This window comes from Falco naumanni, chromosome 10 (assembly GCF_017639655.2).
Source record: "Falco naumanni isolate bFalNau1 chromosome 10, bFalNau1.pat, whole genome shotgun sequence".
NCBI lineage: Eukaryota > Metazoa > Chordata > Aves > Falconiformes > Falconidae > Falco > Falco naumanni.
Window position 1 is genome coordinate 33,364,006 of NC_054063.1, and position 12,066 is coordinate 33,376,071.

The following is a 12,066-nucleotide window of genomic DNA, read 5'->3' on the forward strand; positions in this document are numbered from 1 at the left end:
CAGCCAGAGGTATTTCTCCAAGATACCTCCAGGTAAGCGAGAATATAATTGGAACCCGTCTGGGCACAAGCCAGGTGGCACTAAGGCAGCCAGAGTTTCAGTCCTGCCCTTTTGTTTGCTCTGAGAAGGAAACATTAAGGCCACTGAGTAGGAGAAACACTGGGCCAGTCCCTCCTCAGAAAACCCCAGGTATATTTCCAAATAGCAAATTGCACCTGTATACTTGGCAAATGGGACAGGCTTGCTCTGCTCCCGTATGCCTACCTTCCACACAGCCTTCATCGTTCATTCTCATCATTAGCCCTTTTACTGCATAATCACGCCTTTTGAAAAGTGCAGTGCCTTCTCCTGATAACATCACCCTTGGGAAGCCAAAGCACTTCAAATGCAACGATTGGCATTAAACAAGGAGAGTTATTGTTACGCTCCTTACCCCTACTTCAGCTCGGTTTGGGCATAGATTAGAGGTGCAGAACAGACAGACAACTGCTGAAAGCAAAGAAAATACTGAGGTTTCTTGTCCAAGGCAGAAGAGGGGGAGGGAGACAGGCTGGAGGTGACTGTTCCTTAGCCAGCCTCTGCTAATCGAAGCGAACCATCCTCATCAATATCACTTTGCTTTGGCAGCTTTTCAAGAGGTGAAAAAAAAAAAAAAAAAAAAGAGGGAGGGAAAAAAAAGGGGGGGGGGGGCGGGGAGCGGGGAGGAAGCAAAATCACACTTCCCTTGTGCAACATGCTTTAATTGCTACGTGTATTGCACACCAAAGAGGAAATCCAGGGGGTTAGCAGCACCGTGATGAGCTGCATCGCCTTTAATGCTTTAAAGAGAAAATTCTCGCAGGTGGGGAGCAAGAAGGGGGAAGGCGCATCCCCCTCTGACCCACAGGGCACATTCTTTGCCACTCCATCTGCCACCCCCAGCTGCTAAATCCTCCCTCACCAGCACAAGGTGATCTCAGACTGAAGCACGCTGCTAACACATGAAAGGAAACAACTTTGGCTGGTTGCCTCCTTACAAGCCCCGCTCTCCCCACCCCCTTCCTTCCCTTCCTCTCTGACATGTTTAAAGCATCTGAACGTCAAGGTACAGAGATATCACAGAGCAAGTTTCCCTTCCCTATCCTGCTCAGATGGCTCTTGTCAGCAGCTCCCTCCAGCCCTACCCTCAGCCCCCTGTTTTCCATGAGGATTTCCCTCCCTCCTTCCTTCCCTCCTGCTCTGGAGCCGCTGCTCTGGAGCTCGCATTATTTCCTTTCTTGGAGCCTACAGTCTGGAGCCAGAGAGGTTTGTCTGCTTCCCTGGGTTCAGCTAATAAATTGGGATCAGGGGGTCACACAGCAGGGGACTTGGAAGCCTGAGAGCCTCTGACACCATTTTTATTAGTTTTTACTATACATACCATTTCAGGAGCCGGGATGCCATCCCAGTGGGGCCCTACCCATTGCTTAGTAACTAAGATTTTGTAATCTAAATTTTGACAAGGTCATTTTTTACCTTGGGAGAGGGTGGGGGAGGGAGAACCCCCCACATACATTAATTACACAAACACTGTGGGGACAATGCAAATAGGAACCCACTTCCCTTTTGCATCAGGGCTAAAGAATGAAACATCTTTTTACTATAGGGCCATTACAAGCCAAACAGGCTAGCGTATTTTAAACAACGCACTGATACAGTCCCATCCTCTGCTTGCAGGTTGGATGAGTGTATTTCAGCCTTTCCCCTCTCTATCCTTAATAAAGCATGCTGTCAACAAAAGTGACCAAACCTGGAGGTAGCCACAGAGCCCTGATACCCAGGTTATATTAAATGCCCCCATGCCTCTGCTTGCACTACAGGGATGACCCTGATCAAGCGAAAATTAAGTAACAAAACCTCTGCCAACATCAGCATCACTGTGCTTATTAACCCTGTGTTTGATCGCGGCTGGCACATAGGGTATAAATCACCTTTTGTCAAGCTCTGGTCCCAGCAGACAGAGGTGTGAAGAGCCCAGACACCCACTTGCCCTTCAGGTCAGCCAGAGACAGGTAGGTTTTTTCCTGATATAATGTTTCCTAGGCTGATGTTTAGAAAGCATAAGAAACAAGAAAACAACCATTAAAAGCAAGTCAGCACCGGGACAATTTCCTGAGAGCAGGTACCGTGGAAGCAGTGTGGTGACAGCACGCTGCCATCGCTGCAGGGAATGGTGCTGGTGCAGAGAAGCGAGCTGCCCGGCCAGCCCAGGGGAGGCAAACAGTCACCTGGGCTCGCAGCCTCACCAGGGAGAGCAGAAGAGCCATTCTGCCACGCTGGGCCTTCTCTCATGCAATTAGTGCTGCTTGCTTCAGCTGCAGCTTTGCTGCATTAAATAACCCTGGGGTTTTTGGTTGGGATTTTTTGGGGGGTTAGTGTTTTGTTTTTTTGTTTGTTTGTTTTTTTATAATATATTTATCTGCTGCTCTGCTGCGATTAATTCATTCTAGGAGGAAAAAGGTCCTTTGGTCACTGCTACCTTTCCCTTGCACCCTCTCCCCTGATGCAGAGCTGTGTGAGGTGTGTGCCTCTGATGTGGTTAAAGCAGGACTGAGATTGAGTAATGCTTTGAGGTCCTTCAGTATGCATTTTGCTGGCTGTCACCTCATCGGGCTCCAGCATATGCTTTGAGGTTAAGTCCCAGTGTTTGTATTTTGGGCCTTTGTTGTGGTTGCTTGATTTGTTCATGATGGCCTTGGCTCTGCCACCCCACAAGCAAATGCAAAATTCAGAAAGCGGTGACTCAGTCATTTTATCCACTGGCAGCAGCAGAGCTGGCAGGGGCTCAAAACAGATCAGAGACCGGGGCAACAAGTGTCTCCAAGATGGATTTCAGATAAACAAGGAAAAATGAGAAACCTGAAAGAGCATGGAGAGAAGAAAAAGCCTGATATTAAATAAAGAGACAGGAAAAAAATCTGGAATGTCAAGTATAGACTGAAAAGATCAAAAGTAAATCAGCTCTGTGATAGACAAGGAGCTGTGCTGTGCTTCAGCACAGCAACACTCCAACATGGCAGCTCGCTGGCCCGCACGGCTTTTTCTGTTGGTGAAACTCCGCCTGCAAGGCAAAAGAAGTTGCTTTTTGCTGCCAGCGCTGGAAGCTCAAAGCAGAACCTACAGATCAAGCTGTTTTCTTCCTGCTTCAGGCATCAGCCCTAAAAATAAAATGACCCCGGAGGACTCAAAAGCTGGCTTGCTCATTTGGCTGATAGTATAAGAAGTAGGAGAGCAAGGCTTGTGCTTCTGCTGCAGTTATATGGGCTCTGTGGGTTTTTAAACAACAAAAATACGCCCCCAGACATGAAGAGGGAACTTCATGCTGACCTGGTTTTACATCATGGTAACACGTTTGTCCCTGGAGGAAGAAAGAGGGATCCTTATAGCATAAGGTCTCCAATCCAAACATACAGTACCAAAGGCACTTGCTCAGTGGACGCACAGAACCGCGAATAACATCAGTGAGTGACCACAGTTCCAGGTCACTGTACCTGAAGCTGTGGATTTTCCAATAAAAGCAAGATATCATGAGATATGATGTACATTAAAAGGACAGTTCTACATTAACCATGTTTCAGGCTGAACACACAAAAAAGTATCACATACAGATTTAAGGTATCACATACGGACTTATGATAAGATACCCTACAATAAAAGATCAAGTTTGTAGAGGGAGGAAAGATGGTTTTGTGCTTAAGCACAGCACTGGAGTCACAATGCCTGGATCCTGTCCTTCATTGTGGTCATCCTGTGAGACCTTAAGCAAGTCTTGTCTTAGCTATGTAGTACTTGTGAAATCACTACAGTGTACTGATATATATTGTTTTTTAATTTTAAAACAATACACAGCAATTTACATTCAGAGAGCTTTATAAGTCATTTCTGTCTGTTTGATCTCCAGCCCCAACTTTTCTGGCAAAACAGCAATTAGAGCACAAGTGCTGAGCTGGCTCTTTGTTGCTGCCCATGCCCTATCAGACTCAGAAAATGATTGTGACTCAGTCACCTAAGCTGTGCTCTGTTTATTCATGTGTAAACTGGGAATCATTATAATTGCTTTCTAAGCATTAATTGATTATTCCTCATAACACTACTATAGAATTCCTAGAACAGAGAGGAAGAAAACCAACAAGATGAGCAGACAGCGGCAAAACTGCAAACTGCTACTTATTTTTTTTATGCTTCTTTTTTCCCCACTTCTACTGACCACCGAGAACACAGGAAGTTCACCTGACGTGGTGTGACAGGGTTTGCTCTGTGACTTCAGTCCATCACCTCAACTTTTCTCTGTTCAAACACAGCACCATCTCAGAAACAAAAGTCTCTGTTCCCAGGGGTGACTAGCAGGGGTTTTCCTGACTCCCATAAAGACAATGAGGATATGTCTGCTTATATCACTACCTTTATTTACCCAGATCCCAAAAACTTTTTTCTCCCAAAACCTTCTATCTTTCTGCATTCATTAGGGAGCAAGGTAGTAAGATGGATATCAGATGATGATTCATGAATTTCTAGATGTAGTTACCTTCTACAGCTTCTCTATGCATTTGTGTATCTCCAGCCAATGCTTAAACATCCATATGCACATTTTCTCCAGTTGCCTGAAGTCTTTCTATAGCTCTGCATGTCTCCCTACCTGTTACAGATAGAAGTTGGAAAGCAATTGTGACCAACACACTGATTTATATAAAAAGAAATTAATCTCCTTCCTGAGCGTGAGGTGCCTTGAGTGCAGTATGGATGGATCAGCAAATAAAATCCCGGAGCAGATGTGGAGCCCAGTCAGAGTGGCAGTAGGTGCGTTACATGGGCAGATTAACTTAGAATCATAGCATCCTTTAAGTTGGAACAGACCTTGAAGATGATCAAGTACAGCCATTAACCCAGGACTGTCAAGTCCACCACTAACCCACGTCCCCCAGGCACCGCATCTAGATGGTTTTTAAACACCTCCAGGGACGGTAATTCCACCACCTCCCTGGGCAGCCTGTTCCAATGTTTGACCACCCTTTCCATGAAGACATTTTTCCTAATATCCAATCTAAACCTCCCCAGGAGCAACGTGAGGCCATTTTTTCTCATCCTGTCACTTGTTACATGGGAGCAGAGACCCACCCTCACCTGCTTACAGCCCCTTTCAAGTGGTTGTAAGGAGTGATCAGGTCCCCCCTAAGCCCCCTCCTCTCCAGGGTGAGCAGCTCCAGCTCCCCCAGCCACCCCCCATCAGACTGGTGCCCCAGCCCCTTCCCCAGCTCTGTTGCCCATCTCTGGACATGGTCCAGCACCTCAACATCCCTCTTGAAGTGAGGGGCTAACTCATACCCTAATCATTTCCAGCAACAAAGCAGCCAAAACAAAACACCAATCAGACTAAAATAACTCAGGTTTGGTTCTCCTTAAGGAAAAAAAAAAAAACCCAAAACTAACAGAAAAAATACAAGCCAAAAAAAAAGCAATCTTTAGAAATCACTTGTATGGGAAGAGGCAGTTATATACTATAGCTTAGTAATGGCAGCCAGTCTCCTTTTCTCTAATGAAGTACATGCTCAGCTTGTAACAAATACTGCTTTACAGAGTCACAGTTTTAGTTTTGATTTCTATGGTGTTAGGCTAAAATTGTTTTACTATTATAGTTACTTAGTCACAGGTCAAGTAGTCACACAATAGCAACTGCTATCACAGAAGATTAACTGGAAATAGGGTCTGCACATTTTATCCCTTAAAAAAAAAATACCAGTTTCCTCTCATTTCAGGTAACAACATGGAATGTACTGAAAGGACAAAAGGAACTTTCAAATACAGTAAGCAGGGCTAGCTAGTAAAGATTCAAGCAAATAATCTCAGCACCCTCAGACACTCACAGAATTGTCCAGCCTGAAACCCAAAAGTTTCTCATGGCAGAGGAGAAAGTTATTTGGGAAAAATACACCAGTGACAATTCAGACATTTCTGCTAGCAGGCAGCTAGCTGAACACTCATTTCTCTCCTCAGAGAATGTTTTAATGGAAAATCTGACTGATCTGGCGGAGACCGTTCCAAGACAGTGATACTGAGTCATAAAGCAAAGCCGTAGCTACCATCCAGCCCCATCCAATGCCCCTGAAGTCAATAGGAAGGCTCTGGAACAGGCCCATACAAATTAAATAAATTTTGCAGTACGGCTGTGATTAGCTTAGACCCAGTGGAGGAGCTGGCAATGAAAAGCTGCTGCTGCTGCTTTCCTGGAGACTCTTCTCTCACTGTTATCAATGTCATTTCTGCCCAAGGATGTTCAGCAAATTAAGACAGGCATCAAGCTGAGGAGCGTTCCTTGGCTTTTGTTGTTTGAAGAGAGGGGGGAAAAAACAGTTTCACAGCTGTAGGTTGAGCATGAAAAACATGGCAGGTGACAGAAAGAGGGTCACCACACTGTGAGAGTGTCTCTGTTTGACAGTGTATGGGCTTGGTTTTCTGTTACAGCGTGTGAATTTAGTGCTGGTAAAACAGGGGGGAAATGCTAGTCTATTTAAATCCCGGGATGAGGAGCAGCATCAGCCATCGCTTAATAGGAAAAAATATTCTCCTTCAGATGAAGAAGGGAATAAAATCTATATAAAGGACAAGCAGTAACAGAAATCAGACATGGAAGTGTAAGTAGGGATACAAGAAAAAGGAAGCTCCAGAGGGGACACTGGACAAGCCTAATTGATCTCCTGATGCAAAGCACATCCCCTGAAGTTGGACATCTCTTTCAATAGTGGGTAGGGACCAAAAAAACAGCAAAGCATAATGATCTACCAATTCGGGAGGACAAAGAAGACATAGACAGGATTGTATGTTATAGGACAAAAGAAAAGCCATAAAGGGAGCCCTTGACCTCCATTTCTCAGCTCTCAGTTTAGATGCAAGACAGGAATAGCAGAGGTGGTAACAGCTTCTTGTGCCCTAATGCTCAGCTGTCACTTGCAAGGACACCAGGGAGGTGAGGAGAGCACCCAACCATCATCTACAAAGAGTAAACCCTGCCCTTGATGGATTTCCCTTGGAGACTATGGTCAGGAAGGCTCTGAATGCAGAGGGAGGATGGGAAGAAGAAATTATTTAATTAACTATACACCAATGCCAAAAGCCTGGGTAATAAACAAGAGGAAATAGAATTAGTCATTTATGAGCACTAATTTGACCTAGCTGCTATTACTGAACCTCATAGGATGATTTGCATGACTGAATGTTTAAATCAATGGTTATAATCTACTTAGGTAGGGCCCAGGTTTTAGAAAAAAAATGAGTAGTGGAAAAGAAGGCATTACCTATAAACAAGTCACAATTAAAAAAAAAAAAATCTATCCTGAATGCTTCCTACTTGATGACCCTCATAAAGCAACAAGGTGGCACTACCATCATGCTAGGAAGCAGGGTGACTAATACAAAAACTGGCTGTTTATGAGGTGTAGGATGAAAAAATAACCTAACCTCAAGGTCTCCCATATGAGAGGTCAATGCTTACCTCTTTTAGAACTGCTAAATATTCTAGCTGTAATCTGTCAAGGTGGTAGAGAAGTCACCGGGTGGGGGAAAACCTCTGGCAACTTACTCTTGACCAACAGAGGAACCGCTCACCCAATGAACAGCAGTAACGTAAGTACAATTAATTGTGAGTCATTCACCCTTGTGATCAACATAAGATCAAACTATCTAAACTAGCAATGATATATACTCAGTGCCCTGCAAAGCTTTCAGCTTTGTGAAATTGTTACGGGCAATTCAGTCGAGGGAAAAAGTCTCACTGACCAAATGTGACCATGAATTGTGTACGAGCATCTTACTAAAAGCCTCAGATGCCACAACCCAGAGAAGAGATGATACTGATCAAGTAACTAATCTACAGTCACAGATTGCAGAAACCCAACAGAAGTGAGGAAAATCATATGGCCGGTAGGACAATGCATAAAATAGAGTAAATCTGAAGTCTATTAGGAATCTTAAAATGGAATTTGCGCTTAGAGCTAATATTGAAACACAAAAGACTACTACTAGAGGAAGATACTTTTCAACACAACACACCTAAGCAATTCCCATCTAAGAGATTCCAAACTGGGAAGCAAATGCTTTCAGCATGCCTTGGAAGAAGGAAGATTCTAGAAAATAAACTTGAGGCTTTGCCAATGTCTTAATCCAAAGAATAGATACATTATGCAGACACTGTGGCTGATGAAAACAAGCTAACCAAAGGAATCATGTGAACCTCAAAACATGGAAACAGACAAACCTATAAGCAGTCAACATGAGTTTATGGAAACCAGAGCCTACCAAACCTATTTCTTTTATGAGATTATAAATGGAGCTAGTAAAGTCAGTAGCTTATGATCAGATTTCTAGGAAGTATTTGAAATCAGATTCGTACAGAATTGAATGTTATACAATGGATCAAAATGCACAGGTCTATTGTACCCTTTGGTTTTATAACATGTGGGACTAACAGGGCTCAGAACTGCAGAGCGGGGGAAAAGCTGACTGCCACCATCAACAAGGGACAACAGAGCAAGGCACCCTGCCACGTCCATTACAGCAGCACCACCACTAAAGCTGTTTACAGCCTCAGTGTAGACAGATTTTGCAGACATAGTAGGAGTAAGAATGGTCTGGGCTTCACAAGATTTTACAAACATGGTGAGGTATATTTACTAGCCTAATTCATTGTCTCCACAATTCCTCCTCCTGAGACATGGACAAACACCTGAGGAATGGCAACACAAAAAGAAAATGCCTTCCAAAGGCACGATACTTCTCTGAGGCAAATTAACAACTATGCTGACTTTTGGAAGATCCCAGTAGCGTTCCATACCCATACCAATACTACATCTCTGTTTTTTGGTATGAAACGCCCAAGCTTTTAACTTGGTTTAAGCCATACCCATTATACGTTGCCGTATCTTGCTCATCTCCAAAGCAATGTAAGGATCTAACAAGCTATTGCGCCGATATCACTGGTATTAGAAGATCTTCCAGGAAGCAAAACAAAAGCCTTTGTGTAATGATACATACAGTGTTCTCTGCTGAAAATTGTAGAGAGCAAGAAGTGGCAATCGTCATTCACTGACCTTCTAGCATGCATGGCAGGCTATGACCTTGACCTTATTTTTAACCTCTTACATGCCATGCCTTGATGCCAACCCTGCAGGGCTATGCTAGTTAAAGCTTCAGTGAGTATTTTGAAGTGACAGATGGAGTGTCAAAGCAAACAGCATCTGTCCAAAGGGCCCCAGTAGGTGATGCTTCACAGAGTATCTCCCGAACATCTGCAGTAATTAAATGCTTAAGCTGAACAAAATTTAATTTTGCAGGCTGTGTAGAATCAGACACAGTTCACTGCACAGGGGCCCTTGATCTGATCTGCGCTCCTAGAAAATAGTGTTGCTTCTCTGTAAGCCCTCTTCACCCTGAACTTCAGAACTGTGGCAGCTTATTTGTTCAAAAAATAGGCATTTAGGGGCTAAATACCCAATCTGACATACGATGAAGTTGTTTCCCATACCTGAAAGGAGTTCTCAATCACAATTTAAAAGCGTGCATCTCTTCTCAGTTCGCTTATGGAAGGTGAGGGTTATTTTACCAGACTGGAAGGCTTTTCTGGTTTTGTTTGTTTCTTGCAGAACTCATTCTTGTGAATCCCAGGCAAGCTGAAAAACATCAAGAGACGTTGTTACTCAAGAGGGGTTACTGGTGGGAATAAGCATGAATAAAGCAAAAAGTGGGAAAGGCCAGAAATTTATCAAAGTGGGAGAAGCCTGAATTTGATGGCAATTTTAAAAAGCCCAGCACAGGGATGAAATACACTCCCTTCCCTCCTACGGAAGGGTGGCAAAGCTCAGCAAGTCAGTACCAAAGATACAATAGAGACCATTTAATTTGCTTGCATTTACACATACCTGTGGTGGGGTCCACCATTGTCTCCTTCCTACTCGTGGCATTCCCCGCAGCTTGAATTGTTTTGTAGTTCACTCGACTCTCTTGTTTCAAAAATGTAAGCTATATCTCATTTGGGAGAAAAGTGATAAGGATGTTAGCAATTTGAAGAAGAATCTGTGACCAGTACAAACCAAACAAATCAGCCATAGCATCCAGCCAAGCAGTCAGGAGGCAGAACATGTCTGTAGAGAGGAGATACCACTTCTTAAAAGAGATGATGGCTGCCAGACTGATAACATCAAGCCTTGCTATAATATTCATGGACCTTATTGTAGCCACAGTTTCCTGGCTACAGAAAAACCACACCGATATGTCCTTTCCAAGACGGAAAGGGGCAGGGAAACTAAAACCCTTTGTGCTGCATGGCAAGGAAACATTATTAAGGAGGGACAATTTTCTCAGAGCCCCAAATATCTGGTAACCCTGATCATTCTGAACAGGGAACAGGTCATAAGATAAATGTTCAGCCTTCGGCACTTATTACTCAGAGTGCAAGGTTCTCATATGGAGGTTACCATATAATATTGGATTATGGTAATATATTACATTGCATTGCTGATAGGGTTTTTTCATAGGTGTTCATGTTCATTGCTTAACTCTCCATAGTTTATATTATTTTCTTTTATCTATATAATCTATCACGTTTCCCAGGCACCTATCACTTTGGGATCCTTTTTCTATAAGCAATAACATATTTCTTACACTTTAGACAGATTCACCAATTACCTGCCAGCACTGGTTCTTTCCCTCTCATTCTGCTGGAGAACCCAGGAAAGATGCACTGCTGGATTTCATCTTTTGCCAGAAGCTGAGGCTGTTGGTCTGGGAACCACATGCATTAGGAAATCCATTTGTGCTCCCTCTTCTTACTCAACGGCTTTTCCTTTTCCAGCCACAGGGCAAAAGCCTGCAGGTCACACCAGAAGAGGATAATTCATTAATTTTCAGTTGACAAAGTTGAGGGCGAGTAGGAAAAGAGCTGAAACAACAGAAATGCTGATCTCATTCTAAATCATGAAATATTTAATTCTCTGTTGGTGTTTGTTCATTGCTCACTAAACCTAAACTGTTCGCACATCTAGTGGGGCAAGCTCAGAGCCATTATGTCAGCAGGGGTTGTTACTGGAGAAGCAGAAGATGATGAACTAATGGTTGGAGTCAAGACTGCTACATGCCTACAAGTCACATTCGGATATAATCACTCAAGACTTTCAACTCTCCTTGCAAAAGTGCGATCACATTTCAAAGCATCCAGCAAATGTTCTCTCCTAGATACGACTTACTGGGATCCACAATATCACGGCCAGCTTTGTCTTACCTCTGAAATTAAAATTATTTGATTCTGGACATTGTTTGCGTAACACTGTACTTTAAAACTTTCTTGAGACAGACTTCTCCATGTGAAAAACCCTGGACCCACCGTTACGGAAGGCCTAAACCCTCTCGTCAGAGTAAATCCTGCAGCAAACACCGCCTTGGACAGCCAGAAAAACTCAGGAAGGAAGGAAAAAGTAAAAAGAAAAAGGCTGTGAGAAGGAAGGGAAACTCACAACAAGCCTAGTATGAGGATGGGGGATGGGAAGAGAGAAGATGACATAAAGGCCATGTCAAATGGCTCTGCTTTCCCCTCTGTTTCATTTGGAGAGAAGATTAGGTTACTACAGTTCAACAGGACTGAGTTTGCTTATTGCTTTGGGCATTAAGAACTTAATGCAAAAGTAATGAAGTTAAACCTGTGGCATAGATAATGGTCATTAGCAGCATTCTCTCCCTGTCATAAGCCTGACCCTTGTTAACTCCCATTTTATCTTTTTACGCAGATGACTGAGTGGGGCAGGAAGTATTCGCTATTCCATCCAATCTGGGGGAAAAAAGTCACCGAGTGAGGATACACTGATATTTCCCAAACTGAAGCCCCTCTCCCCTACATTACAGCCCAAGTTGCATTACAAACTGAAGGGAAACACTAGGAAGAAAGCACAGAATTGGAGCCCTTGACAGAAAAACATAACTTGTAGTAGGGAAGAGAGCTTCGAGAACTCAGTTGGGATTGAAATCTCCTAAGAGAAGCATGTTCAGGAAAAGGCAAGGATTACAAAG